Source organism: Tinamus guttatus, unplaced genomic scaffold, assembly GCF_059628265.1.
Source record: "Tinamus guttatus ecotype Peru unplaced genomic scaffold, ASM5962826v1 Tinamus_guttatus_pri_ptg000141l, whole genome shotgun sequence".
NCBI classification, from domain to species: domain Eukaryota; kingdom Metazoa; phylum Chordata; class Aves; order Tinamiformes; family Tinamidae; genus Tinamus; species Tinamus guttatus.
The window spans coordinates 515,170-535,048 of NW_028288675.1; the positions used below are offsets into that span (position 1 = coordinate 515,170).

Genomic DNA, 19,879 nt, shown 5'->3' on the forward strand with positions numbered 1-19,879 from the left:
CTCTAATAGTTTCTATCAAACGGAAGAGAGCATGAGTAGTAAAAGGAAATGGAGATACAATTAATGCAGAATTAATAAATATAGCAATATTTTATGTTTTCATCGAGCTCTAACAAAATTGTCTTAGCTGTTTGATTTTTGCTGGATAAGTGTGTCTGGTAGAGAGATGGCAGGCATTCCTGTACTTTTGCATATGACATGGGCCATGTCATATGCGAAGTTTTCATGGCAGAATCAGTTGCAAGCCTCTGTTTATATTGGGAATTGGGCCCTTGCCAGGGAACAATATTCAAATTCTCTAAATTTAATAGAAGGACAGAAACAGAGACACATGCTTCGAATTTTCTTCCACTTGAAGTTGGTAGCAAGTGTTGAGGCCCCCAAACCTGCCGTTCTGAGGTGAATGGTTATGCCACTGAGTATGTGTCAAAAGGAGGAAGTTGGCTGTCATCCTTCATCCTTTTGACTCCTCATGGTAGATTTCCACCGTACACACACAATTCCCCATTAATTCCTTATTCGTGATGTTCTGGTTCTGTAGCTCCGAGATTAAGCAGCATTGTGATGCACTTGCAGTGTCTCCAAGCTGATGAAATGCAGGCAGGTGAGGTGTGACACAGGTGATCTCTGCTGTCTGTGGTCTTTTTAAATCAGTACTGAAAAGTTACCTTGCCTGCAGTGTTTCTTTGTTTTTCCCTTTCCCCCCCCACTTTTTTTTTCCTCCTCCCTCTTCCCTTTGTAAGCTGATTTAGTCCTTATAACATTTCTTAGGAAAGGCCAAGCCATGAACTCTGTTCAGCTGAGATAAATATAAGTCTTGCCATGTTTGGAATAATAGCCTGTAAGGCGGGGGCAACTGAAAAGCCTTAAACTCCTTTTCCTTAATAATGTCCCCAGCTGCTTTTAAACAGGCTTCTGGGGCAAAAAGCCAGGAATACATTTCTTTTTGACACCCTGTGGTAGCTGCTTTCAGTGCTTATGTGAGGAAAAAAAGAACCAAATGTCATTATCTATTGAAAAAGATCAAACATGAGAATATATCAGTCTTTTTTCCTCGTTTATCTTGTCATATACATTTCCAGAACATTCCTGTTCGTATGTAGTTCAGAAAGTTATGGGTTCTTAACAATTTGAAACTTGCAGCATTATACTGTATATTACTATACAATGTATTATTTTTATATGTCTATAATTTGCATTATTATTTTTCTTAGAATTGGTCTGCTTATTTCTCTTGCCATCAAAACAAAGCAAAGGTGGAAGGTCTTTAAGAAAAAATATTTTGTTATCCTTGTTATCTCTGAATTTTTAATATGTACCTAGTGAAAAGGAAATGGAGAGAGATTCATATGGTCAGTAGTGGATCTTAAATCTACGCAGCTCTAATCGGAGCTCTGCACAAGTGCTGCCCCTGCACTTTTTATTCCCCTCTTCTGTGCAGTTCTCTCCTATCTCGTCCTTGCTATTCCTTGGCTCAGCCTCTGGCAATCACTGCCTTCCTGCAGCCCTACCAATTTGGAGCAGAGCCCAGTGTGTGCCACTACCTTAGATGTACTTCAGAGAAGAAAACCCAGCAGTTGCTTTTCTTCTTTGCAAACCCTGCCTCGAGTCCTTCTTTCTTAATGTTCTTCTCCCCTGTTTAGGCATAGGGAGATTCGCTCTTGCCCTCTGGGCCTCCGTGAATTTTGGGTGCTAGCCAGATTGTCATTTGATTGTGAGTGAAGGCCAGGATGTACTTAGGTCAGTGGAGAGACTCCTGATGATTTTAGAGAAGTTTGGTAGCATCTCTGAGACCACAGGGCTAGTTGCGTTAGTGAGAATTTCTTTCTGTACACTGTAGTAACCATATCCAGCAATCCTAAGGAATGTAAAAGCTCACTGTAATCCCCAGAGAATGTATATACTGTTAAAAGTTAGTGGTAGCTGGAGCTACAGTGAGGAGTTCTGACTGAACTCTCATGTTGAGCCATGTAAAATCTAATTACCTCTTCAATAATGGTATTAAGAAATGTTGCTATCTTTTCACACGAAAAAATATTTTTTATGAAGGTAGTGGCCAACAGATTTATATATCTATCCCCCTCAAAAAGAGCAATTTTACAAAGATGTCTCATGTACTAAATGCAACTATGCAACTTTCTGTAGTCATTCCTCTAGGAATTCTCATTTTTATCTTTTTTTTTCCTGATATTTAGTCAATTCTTTTCAGCATTATCTTTTACACATGTCTTTTTCAGATTAACATATTTGAAATATTTAAAGTATTTGAGGCTGTAAGCTAATTCTAAACCTATTCATTCAAATTTCAATATTTGATGGATAAATTGATGCAATAATGTGATCATCTGTGGGATGCCCATAAATATCTGTGGGTTAGTGAACTATTGTAGAAATAACTTTACAAAGTTTGGAGCTCCTAATTTTCTTCTTGGCATGTATCTCCTAACATTGCACACCTACGTATTCATGAGTGAGTTGTTGATTTAACTTTCAGAAAAAAAAATCTCTTTCCTATATGAATGTGTTTTGTCAATTACTTTTCAGCTCAAGATACAATTTTGCCATTTTCTAGGCTTCAAGAGTAAATCAGAAAAATTCTCCTGGGTCTTGTATTTCTTTCTAATAACTAGAGTCTAGTATGTTTTTAAATTCCTGGGTGTGTGTTATGCTGGGTCTGTTCTTTAAAATTATGTCAGATGAATAATGTATAAAATACATGCAAACTGATCCACACATGAGGCTTTGTTTTTGGTATTTATAATATTTCACTCTTTCTTGATTCATTGTGATTTCTTTACTGTAATTTTTTCTTCTTCTATATCTCTGTCAACTGATCTTTCAGAAGGAAAAAAGGGGGGCTGCAACAATGATAATTTTGTAATTTTAAACAGCCAAAAGACACAGTCAGGGAATCATGTGTGTCAGATAAGCAGTTTGTTCAGTGCTAACTGTGAATTGAAGCCAGGAGAGAAGACAAAACTTCATGTCAAACCCAAGTCCTCAAATAATTTATCATATCTGATTCATGATATACAAGATTCATGATATTCATGAGTCCAAGAGAACAGGAAAGCAAATGAACGTAAGAAGATAATCAGACATTCAGGCAGGAAAATGCCCCATCTGCTTCTCAGTTTCGGGCTTGGAGAGGTTTCCTGTAGGTCTTAAACACACACAAAAAAACATGTCTTGCTTTAACACATACTCAAACCCATGTCAATGGAATTTGAGAAATGATCGTGAAAAACCTCTGTGATTTTTATCATAAAACAACTAAGAAACCATTGTATTTCTCTGGAAATTAGTATGACCTTCTCTCTTTTCTTTGTCGCATGAGGAGAAGCCATTGACATGATGTTTCCTTTCAGAGGGTGCTGTGTATCAGTAACAAGATTGTTCATTTGGGTGTTTCTTAAGCAAGAGGGCATTTCTAAATGTTGGCAAACATTCTTAATGTAGCTTAGATCAGAATTGTGTTTCTTAATTTCTGGGAAATTCACTTCAGAAATTCTTTCAAGAATAAGGAGTTTTAGAGAGCAATGTCTTATTATTAATTATTATGATTTATTAATTTGTTCATGTGTTAGTCTAGGTCCCTGCTGGATATTTTTGGGGTCATAAATTTGTGTTTTGGATATGGCTCTGAGGACCAGCATTTGAAGAAAGGATCTCTACTAAATACAAAACTTTAAAAGTGAAGAAAACTCAATTATTGTCTTCCTTAGACTGTAGGTGTCCTTCCTTGGATGAACATGTGTGATAGTCTGCAGCAGTTTTATGAGAGAGATAAAGAGACACCACTGAACAATACAAATAAGATGATAAAAGTTGTTTCAAGGCCATGAAAGGCAGGAGATATTGAAAAGCTAAGCATCCTAAATGATCAAACCAGGTGGTTTACCTATGAGTAAAAGTAAGAGGATATGCAGGAATTTTTGTCTGTGTTTTTGTTCAAAGAAATCTTCTTGAAAAATATTGAATAGATTGCATGAAAAAAGATGAAGGACTAGAGGTTTGAATTGAATAGAATGTAAGCATTTTCGTTTGCTTTTTAAAACAAATATTTTCTGCAGATTTGACCCGGTGCTCCAGAGATTATCACGGTTCCTAGGAATACTGGTAATAAATAAAATGAGAAATAAAATGTTTCATAATATCACCTTTTGCAATTTTGTCCACTTTATTTCAAAGGTGGTTGAGCAAATGTGCCTTTGGAGACCAACCACTGAATTTGATTCAATAAAATTATTCTAAGCATTGAATTTGACCTGTTGGCTCATTCATGAATTCCATATTTATTTATGTTGGAATCCAAGCCAAATGAAGTCAGCTCTTCAATGAGTGCGGCAGAGAATATCTCTTGCTGGACAAATGTTGAGGTCTTATACAAGTCTTGAAGTAAAAAGTTAAGAGCTCAGTTCCTTAGAAACTGTATTCTTATTTTTCTTGGGTAATGGCACAGTTAAAGTAGCCATCAGAAACATATTTAAGAATGAAAATTATTTTGCTTCTGCTTCCTATATTGACACTTAATATTCCTAACTCTAGAGTGTTAGGTTTCAACTCCTCTTATCAGTGGGGGGAAACCTAGTTAAGTAGGGATTACATATCTTGGTTTCCTAACACTTTATTAACATTCTGTCAGCTTTTTCTCTGAGGCATTTTCAGTTCATATTATTTGCATGAGGATTTTGAGGGAAAGGAGTGGTTAAAGCAGTCTCTTATCTTTTTTTTCTTTCTTTCTTTCTTTTTTTTTTTTTCCTGTTAAATTCTGTCTTGCTTCTGCTGAGGTATAAATATTTGAAATTGCCATTTCCATTCTTTCACCCATGAACCATGGGAAAAAATTATGGCAGCAAACCAGATATTCAGAAACCACGAAGCTCCTTAGCTTGGCTGATTCAGAAACCAAAGCAGAAACAATTTTTCATTCTAATGCAATGCATGTACATTGCCAAAATATATTTTGAAGCAATGGAGGAAGGTTTATGTCCAAATCTGATGCAGGAAATCCTCAAAACCCCTCTATTCCCCTGCAGTATGATATATAGATGGAAGAGAAGAAAATCCAGCTTCCTCTTATCTATCCCCAGGCTTTTATATATGCAGAAGAGATAATTACTATTCCTGTTTTTATCATATAGAGCTATGGGGGTAGGCAGAAAGAAAAGTTATGACAAAATTAGTTTGGGATGTGACACCAAATCTAGGAGTAAAGCTTAGCAGCTCCATATCTGCTCTCTATCCCTCTCTTTTGCTTCTGCTAGGAGCCTCAGGCATTTTCAAGGGCTGTATTGCTCTAGGTATTGTCTGAACACAGAACTGAAAGACAATTCCTGTCACAGTGTGCAGTTAGGGCATAAAAATAATAGTTGCAAGCAAGAAGACAAATGCTGAAAAAATATTCTCAGACTTAAAAAAAAATGAACCCTTAAAATTTGCAAATGTCAGATTAATATTGCCTTTAAAACCATCTTCCAGACATCTCAGCAGGCATTCATGTATAGTAGGACTGGCCATATACCCCAAACACAGGTTTAATGCACAAATGGATGCACTAGCAATTGTAAGCATAGTATTTTATAAACTTTTTCATGTTTAATATTTCAAATCATAGATCAGGTTGTTTTAATAAAAATAGTCAAGAGCACACATAAATATATTTGTACAACTCTAATAATAAATGAAACTAAATGCATTATTTTGATAATTATTTCAAGTGACTGCATTATGCAATATCTTCTGGGGAAAAAAAAGCGAAAACAAACAAAAAACAAACAACAACAAAAAAAAACAACAAAAAACGTTGCATCATGGAGTGAGTTCTCTTGGAGCACATTTCAGGACAGTTGAAGAAGGTCTCTGGAAACAGCCAGCATCGATAGATGGACAAATAAAGCCTGGCCAGCCTGATCATCTTCAGTGTCAAAATCACTGTTCTGTGGCAAGGGGAGAACAGCAGATGTCACTTTTGTTGGCTTTAGTGAGGCTTCCAACAGTAAGTTGTCTGAATGGGTGGGACAATTAGATGTATACAAAACAACAACAGCAAAAATAGTTGGATGGGGCTCTGTTCTGTTTATTATTATTGTCAATAACCTGAAGAAGGTGATTTACTGTGCTCTTGTCAAACTTGCAGATGACAGCAAACTGGAAGGAGCAGTCAATGGCCTCAAGGATGGAAGCCATGGGGCTCCAGTGACCAGTGAACTGCACAGGGACCAGCAGTGCCCAGGGCTGTATGAGCAGGGGCATGGCCAGGACATGGAGCATCCCATGTACATGATGCTGATTAAACCACGTCTCAATTCTTGAGACTTCCAGTCCAGGGGGGAGTCAACAAATCAAAGCAAGCTTGGCGGAGGACACAGCACTGGTGGGGACTGCAGCCCTGGCCCTGTGCAGGGAGGCTGAGGAGCTGAGGCTGAGTCAGCTCAAGGAGAGATGGATATGAGGACATGGCACACTCAGAGCAGCAGGAAGAGGGCGGGACAAGAGAACGAGGGGGCAATGGGCAGAGGCTGACACGAGGAGGGTTCAGATGAGATGGACGGACAAGCCTTTTTTTCTCAAGGACAGGCCGAGAGTGGAGCCAGTTGTCCTAAGAGCTTTTTCTGGCTCCATCCTTGGAGGTTTTCAGAACCAGCTGGACACAGACCCTGGGTCTAGACATGCAGCTGAACCAGCCTGAGCTGAACCAGAGACCTCCTGAGCTCTCTTCCAGCCTGAAGTATTTATGACCCTCCGATCTGATATTTTTTTTGGTTAAGATTTCTAATGAAATGATGGGTCTGTGGCTAGTCCTGAACTGCATAGGAGATGTCACAGACCTCAGGACTTAACTGCTTTTTCTTCGTCCAGTCTTTGGTGGTGATTTTTGATCCTTGGCAATAGCTGCATTCTGAAATGGAAACGTTTAGAAATGATGCTAGTTCTTTGATTTGAAAGGCTTTTCTTACCATGTAAATAATTCTAACTACTCACCTGAGATATCAGACACCACAGAAAAATCTATTAAGAGTGAGTAATATGTGTTACCTCACCTGAAAATTTAATCTACTGTGGGCTCTGAACAGTTTTAGAAGAGGCCTTGATTTTTTTTTTACGTAAAATAAAAAATGAAATTGAAATAGAAATAGACCTGTTTACTAAAAATGCTAAATGTCAATATTACTTATTAAAAATAAATTCATTTCCCAGAATGTGCACTGAGTCAGAAAAATTCGTTGTGAAACCAGCTGAAGACAAGAAGCCAAATCCCGCACTGAAAGGCATGCATGCAGGTATCATTGACTGGGAACAGGATTGGCTCAGAGCATGGAAATGAGTAAAGCTTTGCCAAGTGAACAAAAACCAAGCCAAAATTCAGAAACCACATCACAAGCACACTGTGCCTGTGGCTTTGGTCTGGTGGTCTCCTAAAGTGAAGGAGAACAAGGAAGCATGAAAGCGGCAAGACACAGATGTGTCTGCAGGACAGTGAGCAGTGAGAGGGTTGTAGCATAGAGCCAGGTTGCCTCACTGTCCACAGCTCCTTGGAAAGTTGAAACTGAACTGAAAAAGTTTGGCTGTGCAGGCTGTACACACACTGTGCAAAGTAGCAGGGTAAAAATGAAAACCATCAAAACATAAAATTGTCCAGATCTTGTCCAGATTTGTCCAGGACAAAGCAGGTTGTTTAGCTAATGTCTATTTGGTTGAGAGTTTGGTGGGACAGTGCAGTGGAGAACCTTGAAAGAAATTTGTAAGAGAATTGTATTCTTAAGAAAACTGTATTCCTGCAGTTCTTTTTCCTTGGCTATGAAATCTTTTTCAGTTGTTTTTAAGGGAGCCAGATAATAATGAAATCTTACCTTCTCAGTGTTCCTGAGCAGGTGTAAAGCTGCAGATAACACCAATCAAGTCTAACAGGACTAGCATGATAGTGCTGCAGTGATAGCTGAGCTCTCTTTCAGTGCTGGTGACAGTTCAGTACAGGCTGCTTGCCTTGATAATTTTTTTGTGGGAAAAAAACCAATGAGGTGACATTGTGAGTCTATCTTAAGCTGGTCAACTTAATTCAAAGGGAAAAATATTATCTATACAAATGAAACTATACATAATTTAAATCCTAAATGTCTTCCCTTCTGAGCACAAGGTGCAGGCATGGGTAATCTGATCCCTGGGCATCAGCCACAAGATCCCTGCTGAATCAACAGGTCTGGGGGATTTTTCTCTTGTTAATGCTGTACTATGCCTAATTAGATGCACTGTATAGCTAACCTTGTACAGCCTTCCATGCTCATACCAGGCATGGGGCCCTGCATTACTTGTGTTAGAGATAACACTCACACCATTTAACATAGAACACCTCTCTATGAAATGCTCAGCTTGAATTGGTATGAAGAAAAGAAAACCATAGTGCATTGAAGAAAGCAAAGAGGCAGCTGCATAGGATGCAGAGCTCAGGAGAAACTTCCGACAGATCAGAGAAAAAGACTGAAAGAATGAACTGGCCATAAAGGTCCTGCTTCTCCCATCGGAGGTGACGCTAAGCCAATGCCACATTCTGATTTTATGGATTCAGCAACTGAGTATATTAAGCACTGACTGAAGTATCATAGCGAGATGAGCTTTCCACATTTGCTGTGTCTTTATAATGGATTTTGTAAATAGTCTTGGTGTCTTTGCTTCTCTCTGCGGAGGCTGCCTTTCTGTCTCATAGCAAAACTTTCATTGTAATGATGTAAATGGAAGGGAAGTATGAAAAATTGATGAGGCCATGTGTTTGCTTTTAAAAACCACCAGGGAATTACAAATTTGTTAGGTATAACAAAACAATTTGAAAGAAAATACTTTTTCTCTGTTAATTTGGAAAAAAACAACAACAAAAGCTATACAGACACTACATTACTGTTTCACCTTCTCCAGTACAGCTTCTTGATGGTCTTTTCCACACTGACCTCATTTTGCATGTTTCTTTTAGCTAAGATTTTGCATTAATTCTGAGCTTCCTGCATTGTTCAGTGCAGTTGTATCCCTTTGGGAGCAGACAGCCCTCGCTCCCCCAACAAAGTCCTCAAATGGAAGAAAGAACAAAAATAAATTTTACTAAAGTTACTAAAGTAACTAAAGTTACTACTAATGTCATACATTAACATATACTGTCATAGAATTAGAGAAGGAAATAGCCCATCATATCGACCTTACAAGAGGACATTATACTCTGTATAGATCCCCTGCACGTTAAGTAAGTGACTGACCCAGCAGTGATCTGAGAACATTGCAAAATCTTATCTGCAAGCTTAGATCCTGTTTGCGTCTGCAGACTGCGTGCTGAATTTACAGTCAAAGCTGAAAGCCCTTTGAAAGCTGGCCCTTAAGGTCATATCTGCTATCCTCATGCCTGTCAAGGATTTTTCCCCCTATGGGATATTTCATGAGGGTTTTTTCTAGTCCGTGCTGGTTTTGTTATGTTTTTGATGTGGCTGAAACAACAACCTTTGGGAAAGGACAGATAATCAGATTTACATTCTGTTTAGCTAGCTGCACTGCTTCTGTCTTGAAATTAACTCCCAGTAGAGTTCTCTACTCTGCAATTCAATATCTTAGTATCCAATCATCTTTCATGCTAAACAATAGCAGTGCTGAAATCCCTAGAGGAATTCAGACAGACTCTGACAGTTTTCTTTTTCATTGTAGATCTTTACTTGGATTAAGGTGTGTGGCTTTTACCTTGTTAGACCTTAATAATTTGTTTTATTTTTTTTTTTCAGACTTCTGCAAACATCTGGGAGGTGGGAGGAGACTTGATATTTCTCAGGACAATGAGGGGTCTGTCTTAGAAGAGAAAGTCCCTCTCTGTTTAAGGTTTTTCTAAGGGTCAGGTTCTAATCTCTTCTGGTTTCTTCTTTTCCATACCTGGATCCCTGTATGAGGAACTCTGTACCTATACTCTAACAGGCTTTGTCCTATGCTTTGTATACATTTAGCACATCTCTTCAAAAATATCAGATTGTCAATACTGAGCTTGCTTAGGTAAAATATTTTCCCACTACTTTCTCGATGATCAAGGTTCATTACTTTACCAGAAGACAAAATACAAAGTGAATTAACTGGATTGTGGTCCATGTTCAGTCATGGATTTGTAGACCCCATGTTATGTAGTTTTTCTGCTAGAACACTTTTGGTATGCAACTGCTTAGCCCTTTCTCCTTGACAGACTCTGTGGGACACAAGTGCACTCACATGAACGCGTAACTCAAGCAGGAACTCTATGTCTGAATATTCAGTAGCTGTTTTTAATGTTTGAGTGACTTTCAGTGATTCCTCTGAGGAGCTTTGCCCAGAAGGAATGAATCCTGACATTCGCAATATCCTTCTTTTTCTCCACTCTTTTGGCTCTTGCAGTACTCACTAGCGCTCACTTCAGCTCTGACTACATTGAGGCCATTCATTTCCCTATCACCAGTATTAAGAAAGAGAATACAATTAGCAATTAATAAGAGCATTCTGTTTAGTGACAACTTCAAAGGGTTGAGTCTTATAAAATTGCTTACTGCCTTAGCTGGGCTCTTCGTGATTGAGTATCAGCAAACTCTATTGGCTATGTGAAACAGTGCTGTGCAGAGCTTTGCAGTGCAAAGCCATCTTGCTTGGTATTTGTCAGTTTTGATTGGCAATGAGGGCTGTAAAAGTACCCTGCAAATGTACAGAACATGCTTTAGAACAATATTAAGATAATCATGAGAAAATAATCATCTCTTAGTAAAATCTAGCTTTTGTTCTGGAGCAGTGTACCTCCTAGTTCCCAGTAAAATGTCTTCTTTTGCTATAATGCAATACATTATTGTGGCTAATGTTTTCCAAAGACTTTTTTTTTTCTTTTTTTCCAGCGGGGGTACTCTATGATCTCCCACATCCACTAAAAAAAATAGGACATATAACACTAAACTTTTTATTGGAATAAGTACAGAAAAATTTGCAGGAAGACAGAATGCAGATGCTTGGGGCTTCTAGATCAAGCTCAGAGGTACTTGCTGACTTCAGGAGTCCACTGCAAGTGCATTTTTTAATGAGAATTTTGGACTGTAGACTTGAAGAGTTTGATCTGGCTGCTCAAACACAGATATCTAGTGCATTCATTTGAAACATGCTAGGGAACTTGGTGGGTGCTTGGTACATGAGATGGGTAGATATGACACAGGATCAGTGTCACAAGATCCATGCTTTTCTGGGGCAGCACTTGGAGCTGAGGTAGGCACCTAAACATAACATGCAATTCAATTGACCTTTAAGGGTGAGTTTCACATTAAGAAATTTGCATTTAAACATGAACATGCTGATGTCTAAATGTATCTCAGGTGACTTAAATTCCTATATCTGTTCATCATGAGCAAGCTAATGCAACCAATGTTTTTCAGAGAATAAATGAGCTGACCAGCCAACAAGGGACAAATTCGTTTGTCTAAAAATGGCATTTGGTACCATCTGAGTTGACCTTACATATGAGACGTCTGTGACATCCAGCTGCTTCAGATATGCCCTGCCTCGCATTTGTCCAATAATATGTCTTAAGTGTCCTACAGCATCTCAAATAGTAATAGCTGACTCTTTGTAACCTCCGTATATTTCTTTTGGGTGAACCTAAACTGAAGGTGAGGTTTAAGATAAGGAGAATTTACAGGCAAGCATTGCTAGAGGGCTGAGCATTTTTTTCTAGTAATTGTTGTACAGTCTTCTCCCAGTCCCAAAGAGAGGTCTTGGATATCTTAGGTTTTTCAAACAACACTAACCATTTATAAATATAGATGGCTTCACCACCTGCAACACATGCAACTAAATTTCCATCCTTAAAATCTGCATAATTCCTATTTAGGCTCCTAAGTCCTGGTTAAGAAGCAGATCATGGTCATTTAAGTCTAATATGTCAATTCAGTCTATTTGCTTTTCAGTAATATCACACATTCCTGTTAATTTTAAGGCACTTTGTTTGGAAATGAATTCTAATGAGGGATCAGAGGCATGAACACAGAAGTTAAATGAATTAAAAACAATCGACTCCTTTCCTTATGGTTAAAACAAAATGCATGAACTTTATGAGCATGGGCATGAGTTGATCCATTTAGCATTGCCAGTGTCTTATTTAACATGCTTTTATAGCACAGAAGAAGAACTTTTGTCACAAATGTTTTTCTCAAAGTTACAGCTTTATTGCAGTGTGTTATTCTTAGCAACTTTGAATTGTCCCAGGTAAAGCAACAATTTGTCATTTTGATGTGATGTTATCACTGAAAATTAGACTCCTTTTTTTTGTTTGTTTTCCAGGGAAGCCAAAAAAAGCAACTACTTTTCTATGTAAAGCAAATACTCTTTCATAGATGACAGGAAAAAGAGGCTTAGGTGTTTGGCATATTAGAAGCTGACTGTAGTTATATTTCAAAGAATGAATGCACAAGGTAGAAATGTAATACTTGTCAGATTCCTAGTAGAAAAACATATTTCAAAGCTTCACAGTTCAACTCACCTTGAAGAACTCTTTACTGAGCTCTAGAAAGAGCTCTGGTTCAATGCATATCAAAATGGTGGGATTTTCAGAGTGGTAACACAGTAGTTAGTTCAGTCATTTAAAGGACAAACCTGGGTCAGATCTTTAAGACATATCAGTGGAAAAAAATCCAGTAATATTCTAGCAGTAGAATAGGAATTAATTTAGTTCTATATTGTACTTAAGTAAGTTTGACTATCATTATGAATCAGGGATTGACTGGTACTTAAAAATCTGGAATCCTATTCTTTCCACAGAGGTGCCCAAGCTTTATCAATGGTGGGCCACATTCAGTAAGAGCAATGTTCATGCCCTGAAGCTGAGGCTACCACCCCAGCAGAGATAGATAGGTTCAACAGGGAAAGGTAATGTTGGTTAGGAGAATCAGGGTAGGAGGCAGATAACTCCTGTATGAGACCATATCACTCTGACAACAAACCATCTTGATACAGCTTTGCTTTTACTTAAATTCCCGGGGCCCAGGTAGTGATTCTAAATGACAACTTATAGAAACAGACAGAGCAAATTTTATTTTAGAAGGAATGGTATGTTATCTTCTGATACTTCTCACCTTTATATCCCAAGTTCTGCCACTCTTTCCATTCTTGGGCAGTGTCTTACCCTGGAAGCTGTCCCACTGAACTCAGTAGGGGTACCTGGACAGGACATTACTATTCATTTCATCAAAATTGTTTAGAAGATGAAGGTTCTTGTGGATTAGGAGAAGCTCCATAACTATTATCAAGATGGCAGCATATGCAGCAATTTGACTGTGACATTAAAGCTATACACCCTGCGCACTCAGGCGGTTGACACTATTAGACCGTCATGGCCCAGCTTCCAACAATTTTCCAGCTTGTGTAGCTGTTGGGAACATATGGACCTTAATATTTTTGTTCTTAGTTATTAATTCCCTCACTCTTTCTCACACAAATACACCTCTGTTAAACTCACTGAACATTAAAATATCAGTTTTCTTTTCAGAGCAAGATTGTAATGGATTCAACTCACTGTAATTATTGGAAAGCTTCAGTGCTTTGCAGCAGATATGAATGTATTGCCACATCTGTGATCTGCTTCTTTGATAATAGTAAAGATTTCCTTTGTGATCTAGATATGTAGGCAAATAGGAGAATGCTTAACTCAGGCACAGATCGCTTTTTCCTGATCCTATTGAATATTTTTACAGATACTGAGGCCGGTTGCATTTTATCTGCTTATGTTTTTTTTAGGTGGAAAGGTAGGCACTGCAACTTTCAGTGGGGAAACAGAATTAGGAACAAAAATTGCAGTTTGCATGACAAAAGCTTGGAGGCAAAACTTGAGAATACGGCTGAACTTTTGACTCAGAATCGCATCCTGAGATTTGCAGATTTTATTGATTATATCTGCCAAGGCAAATGATGCCTTTGAACATCTGACCTGTGAGGTCATTATATATTAGAGTGCTGTTGTCACAAGCTTTTTACTTAAAAGGCACCCCACTGCCAGCATTGAATTTTAGCCAATTTCCCCTTCTTTTTGAATACCCAAGCCATTATATTTTTATTTATCCTTTTCTGATGGATGGAGTGGGAGAGAGATGAAGAAAAATATATTTCAGAATAGGGTACAGTAGGTGTCCCATGATGAATCATCCTTCCTGCATATCTACCTCTCCTGAAGTGAGTCATTAGAAGAACACGAGCCTTCTCAAGGGTTAGGCGTTTCTTAGTAAGACAGTCATTTGCTGTATTCTCATGTATGAAAAGATTCTAGCTAAGCTGTTATTGTGCCAACATGAAGTAATTGCTGAGATATTTTAAGAGTTTGTCTAGTACAAATATAAGGAGGATCCATAGTTTCGGTGCTTGGAAAATAAAAAGGAAGCTTACAGTTTACTAAAATACAATCAAATTAATCAATAATCCAAGTTTTGGCTGGTGAGCTATTTATTTGTTAAGAAGCCGAAGTGTTTTGCCTTGTCCCCAGTTGCACAGAGAATAGCTGGAACTAACACATGGTCAGTGTGGTCAAGATCCCAACGAGGCTTCAAGCCAGAGACAGTTTCTGACCACAGTGAGAGCTTCCTATTAACGTTTACACTCAGGTAAAGAGGCAGATGGTTGGACAGTTGCTAGGACTGTGAAGTCCTGAGTGCAATGAGTGATTCAGACCATTTTCTATGCAGGACCATAAGACCCTTACATGATCAATGGGGAGAAGAAGGCATCAAGGTGCTTATACTAGACACCCATTGAATTGAGTCGCATGCTATATATTTGCTCTAGCCTTCTTTCTTCACTTCCTCAAGCAATTTATGAAGAAGTGATGCTGCTGTCCTCGTGTTTCCTTCATAATGCAAGACTTAGTATACCATATCTTAAAAATATATGTGAGCAGGGGAATGCTTGCACTGAAAAGAGCATCAGCTGTGAATAAATAAACAGCTGAGTGAAAGGTAAGAGCTGCCCTTTGCAGAAGATATAGAATTGCATGGTGAGGCCTTTAAAAGTCTGCTTTCCATTTCTCTCTTCCTTTCTCTAGCTGATACAATAATCAGAAGCTAAATTCATATTCATAAATACATCTTGGTAACACATGCAGTGAATTCATTAAAGTGAAATGACATGCTCTTGTAGGAGCTCGAATGAGAAATAAGAATTGTTAATGAGCTGAACCCTTTCAATCTCCATGCCTCAGCCACACTGCCTCTGAGCATCATGGCATGGCCGCTGCCGATCACGACTGCACCAATGAGCTAGCAAGGCTGGAGACCAAGGCTATGTTCATATCTGAGTCTTAAACTCATAACTCTGTCAAAAACCTTCTGGTTACCTCTGCTCTCCTGTAAGATGAAACTGAAATGTCCAGCTGAGTGGTGGATCTGACTGCTAGATTTCATAATGATGCCATTATCCAGCATCCAGTTATCCAGTTCATTGTTGTGTCTATTGAGCACTTAGGGATAAATGTATTTGACACATCCTGAAGTTGTTTTAGCTCTTCACCCTTCTTCAGGATTATCTAACTGAACATTAAAGAAAACTGTATGACATTCATTTTTTGTCAAGTTTGCTGTAGTAATACTGCATGCTACTGCAGCAAGCAGTGAATGGAATATTAATACATCTTGCCATGCTTTCCCCTGAATCTACCTAAATCCTAGGCCTTCTACTTATTCTGTTAGAATCCTGGAATGACAAATGAGGATATATGTGGAGCAGCAAATGTGGCTCAAGATTGTGCTTCCTGCAATCAGTCCTTGGTCATATCATTCCTAATAGTATAAAAGCAATAGGACTAATTCTCTGGGCTTTACCGCTTACTTTCCATCCACCTTCACCGTCCCCTCTCTTTTCCTACAAAGAATAGTCTACTTGTAGTTCCGGATTCTTCCTTAAGGCAGCAAAACTCAGTTTTCCCTGCTTTTCTAAGGAACTGAGAGTTGACTAGGGTCAAAAGCCCTATTTGCATTTACACTATAGTTTTGCTATACTTGCTTGTCCTTCACACTTTTCTTCGACCTGTCTGCACCCAGAGAACAGTACCAGGAGTCCCCTAATGCTGTTTTCCAGAACTGTCCCCACATTTTCAAAAGCTCTCTCTATTTATATCACTGTAGTACCCAGAGTCCTGGCAGAGGGCAGGACGTTTTTACAGTATGTGCTATACGAGCAGGTCCTTCAAAGAAGGTCTGCCTCGATTCTCTACTGCTGAAACCCATTTTTTCTGTCATATTTCCTTCCCAATAAGAAAAGATGAGATACTGAGACAGATATCATTCAGTTAGTCAAGATCAGTATTAAATCACCAGCTGAAGGCTTATCTTGTCTAGCTACAATATGGTAAAACTAACTGCATCTTGTTTTCATTAGGATTACATAGAGATAGGATGGTGTACTGAAGAGAGCTGCAAAAACTCATCCTTTTTGAGGCAAAAATGTAGGAATAGTTGAATTCCTTGGAGAATAACTTTTGTCACATGAAGGTGAACCAGTCAGTGGACTCTGGGGGTAACAAGAGATAACATGTCTTCTTATATATCTAGACATGAGATTAAATCGTTAAAGGAAGAGGGAGATCGTTACTAGATTACTAGATTCATAGGGACTGCAAAATGGCTTCTCTCTTTCCACCTATCAGAACTTCCACAAACTTCACCTATTAAAAAAAAAAGAAAAAAGAAAAGACATTAGAGAACACATTACTTCATAAATTAGTGTGGTACAAGCACGCAGAGAAGTACACCAAACAGGAGCTAGGTGAAACCCCTCTCTGCCCTAGCCAGACTTTTCAAGGCTAGTCACTGTAATCCCAGAAAGGAATCCCTGGAGGCCAGATGAGAGTGTGAGTGGAAATCATTGCTCTATGGCTCGATGCTTTATTTTACCTCACTTCTATGGCTTGACTCTCTGCTTTCAGTCTTCTTAAAGACTTCAGCTAGAGCCTGAAGGACCAAGTGGCCCATCTCTACTTGCCCCTCCCTCCTTCCTAATTCAAGTGTGCCTCAATTTAAACACTACAACTTTTTCTAATAATTTTAAATTTTAGGCTTATTTTGCAGTACTATTAAAATCTTCTGATTTTGATTAATTTAGTCTGTGTTTAACTTTGCCTTATATGCTTTAAACAACAAACTGAACAGAGCATTTGCTACCTTGGGCAACCAGAACTGACTGTTGATAGTTTGTTTTTATTCGTCAGCATTTTATTCCTGAATAGAGCTGAGCAAACAAATAGTATCAGACAATTCATCCATTTAATTTAGTCCTTTGGTCACTTAAATCAAGCAGCACTATTTCTGCTCCTAACTATTTCGAACCATATAAATAGAGGGCTTACACTTCTGGCATAAGTTGTGACCTATGCATTTGTGCATATTAAAGTCTGAGTTTTGATTATCATTGGGTAACTTTCATGCAAGCAACATCCCATTTTCAGTACTTTTAATGGGAAAAAATATTGCAGAAAATATTGCAGATAAATATTGCTGAAAAATCAGACAGGACACCATATTCACACCCACTCACCACATCCAAAAGCCTCTAGCTCATTTCTTTCTGTGTAGAGACTAGTAAAATATCATGATATGCACTAAGTTGGGCATATACTACTCAGTTGCAACCATCTGGTGGATGGGCAAGGAGCTGTGGGGTAAACTTAATGAGAAAAAGAGTATGTACATAATGTGGAAGAAGGGCCAGAGCACATGGGAAGAATGTAGGAACACTGTCAGAAAATGCAAGGATGCAACAAGGAAGCCACAACCTGTTTAGAATTAGAGTTTGCAACAGATGTCAAGGACAGCAGGAAGGGCTTCTACAGATGCATCAGCTGTGAAAGGAAAACTAGGGAAAATGTGAGTCCCCTGCTGAATGGGGAGTGTACCTTGCTGATGGAAGATGCAGAGAAGGCAGTTACTAAATGCCTGCTTTGCTTCTGTCTTTACTGCTAAGGCCAGTCCCCATGAACTAGAGAGCCCAGAGACAAGAGAGAACACTGGGAGAGAGGAAGACTTTCCACTGGTTGACGTGGATTGGGTTAGGGATTATTTAGGCAAACTGGACACCCATAAATCTATGGGCCCAGATGGATGCAGCCACGAGTGCTGAGGGAACTGGCACATTTGCCAAGAAAAGGCATTGTTCATCTTCTTTATTTTTATAATTTTTATTTTTACAATTATTATTTTTACAATTTGCTTGCCCATGGCCACCTTCCTTTTCCTTTTCTCTTTCCTCTTCGCTTCTTCCTTCTTTTTTTTTTTTTATTCTTTATTCTTGCCATCCTTTCCAGGTTTCCTTTCCTTACTTTTGCATCCCCATTTCTTTTGTGTCCTTGTTCTTCTTTCTCTGTGTCCTGGAGGTTAAGCTCTCTGCAAACATGTGCTACATGGGCTACGCACTGGTTGGGACTGCGCTTCTGCGACTGAAGGCACCACAGTCTCTGGTTTTTATTTACCACCAGTCTTTCTGTTTTTTATTTACTTTCCCTTTTGCTTGCTGTTTTTTCTTTCCTCTTTTTTTCCATCCATGTTGATTTCCATTATCATTTCCTTTTACTTGCTATCCTGTTTCCTGATTGCTTTCCTCTTGCTTGCTTGCTTGCTTGCTTGCTCCTTTGCTTTCCATTTCGGTTCGTTTGCCTTGCTTTAGTTTCCTTTTGTCTTCACTTTAAGTCTCCATTTTTACTTTCTTTTCCTTTTCTTCAACTTTCCAGGCTCCCCTTTCCTTACTTTTCCATTCCTATTTCTTTTCTCTATTTTTGCTTTGGGTGCTTCTATCTTCCCCTTTTTCTCTCCTTTTCTTTTTCTTGTTTTTCTCTTTTGTCTTTGTTTACTTTCCTTTCCCTACTTTTCTTTCACAGATGTTTCTCTGGTTTCTTTTTTCTTACTTTCTTTTCCCTCCTGTCTTCCTTCTTTCCTTCATTTTCGCTCTCTTGTTTTTTACTTCCCTTTTTGTTTGCTATCTTTTTATTTCCTCCTTTTTTTTCCATCCATGTTGATTTCCATGTTGTTTTCCCTTGCCTTTTTCTCCCTGTTTTCTTCCCTTGATGTCTCCATTTTTACTTTCTTTTTTTCTTCCACTTTCCAGGCTTTTCTTTCCATACTTTCCCATTTTTCTTTCTTTTCTGTCTCTTTGCTTTTGCTTTTTGTTGTTGTTTAGGTTGCTTCTGCCTTCGCCATTTTCTTTTTGCTTCTTGCTTTTATCTCTTTTTTTTTTCTTTTCTTTCCCTGCTTCTTTCTCCTAGATGTGTCTCTTTTTTTTTCTTTTTTCTTTCCTCTTGTCTTCCTTCCTTCCTTCCTTCCCTCATTTTCTTTTTTTTTAAAATTCTTCTTTGTTTGCCATTTTTTCTTTCCTTGTTTTTCCCCCCACCCATGTTGATTTCCCTTATCATTTCCTTTATCTTGGTATCCTATTTCCTGATTGCTTTCTTCTTATGTACTTGCTGGCTTGCTTGCTTGCTTTGCTTTCCTTTGGGATTAGTTTCCCTTGACTTTGTCTCTGTGTTTTCTTTCCTTTATGTGTCCATTTCTACCTTTTTTTTTTTTTTTAATTTGGCTTTCCAGGTTTCCCTTTCCTTACTTTTCTTCTCCTGTTTCTTTTCTGTCTCTTGCCTCTTGTTGTCTCTTTCTTCCTCATTTTTCTCTCTTTTTTTTTCCCCTTGTCTTTCTCTATTTTTTTTTCTTTCCCTGCTTTGCTTTCACAGAGTGTTTTGCTTTCGCCTCCTTGTTTCTTTCCCTCTGTCTTCTTATCTCTTTGTGACTTTGCCTTCTGTTTGTCCTTCTTTCTTTTCTCCTCTTTCAGTTTCCTCATGGCTTTCCTCCTATTTGCATACTTGCTACTTCTTTGCCTTCCCTTGGGGTTCATA

The 19,879-nt window shown here is 38.5% G+C and overlaps 1 protein-coding gene across 1 annotated transcript in view; it reads right to left on the bottom strand.

Annotated features, from left to right (window-relative positions):
- LOC148595212 (uncharacterized) overlaps window positions 1–19,879 on the bottom strand; it is a 37,089-nt gene that overhangs the window by 13,065 nt on the left and 4,145 nt on the right. The gene's annotated exons all lie outside the window — the stretch shown is intronic.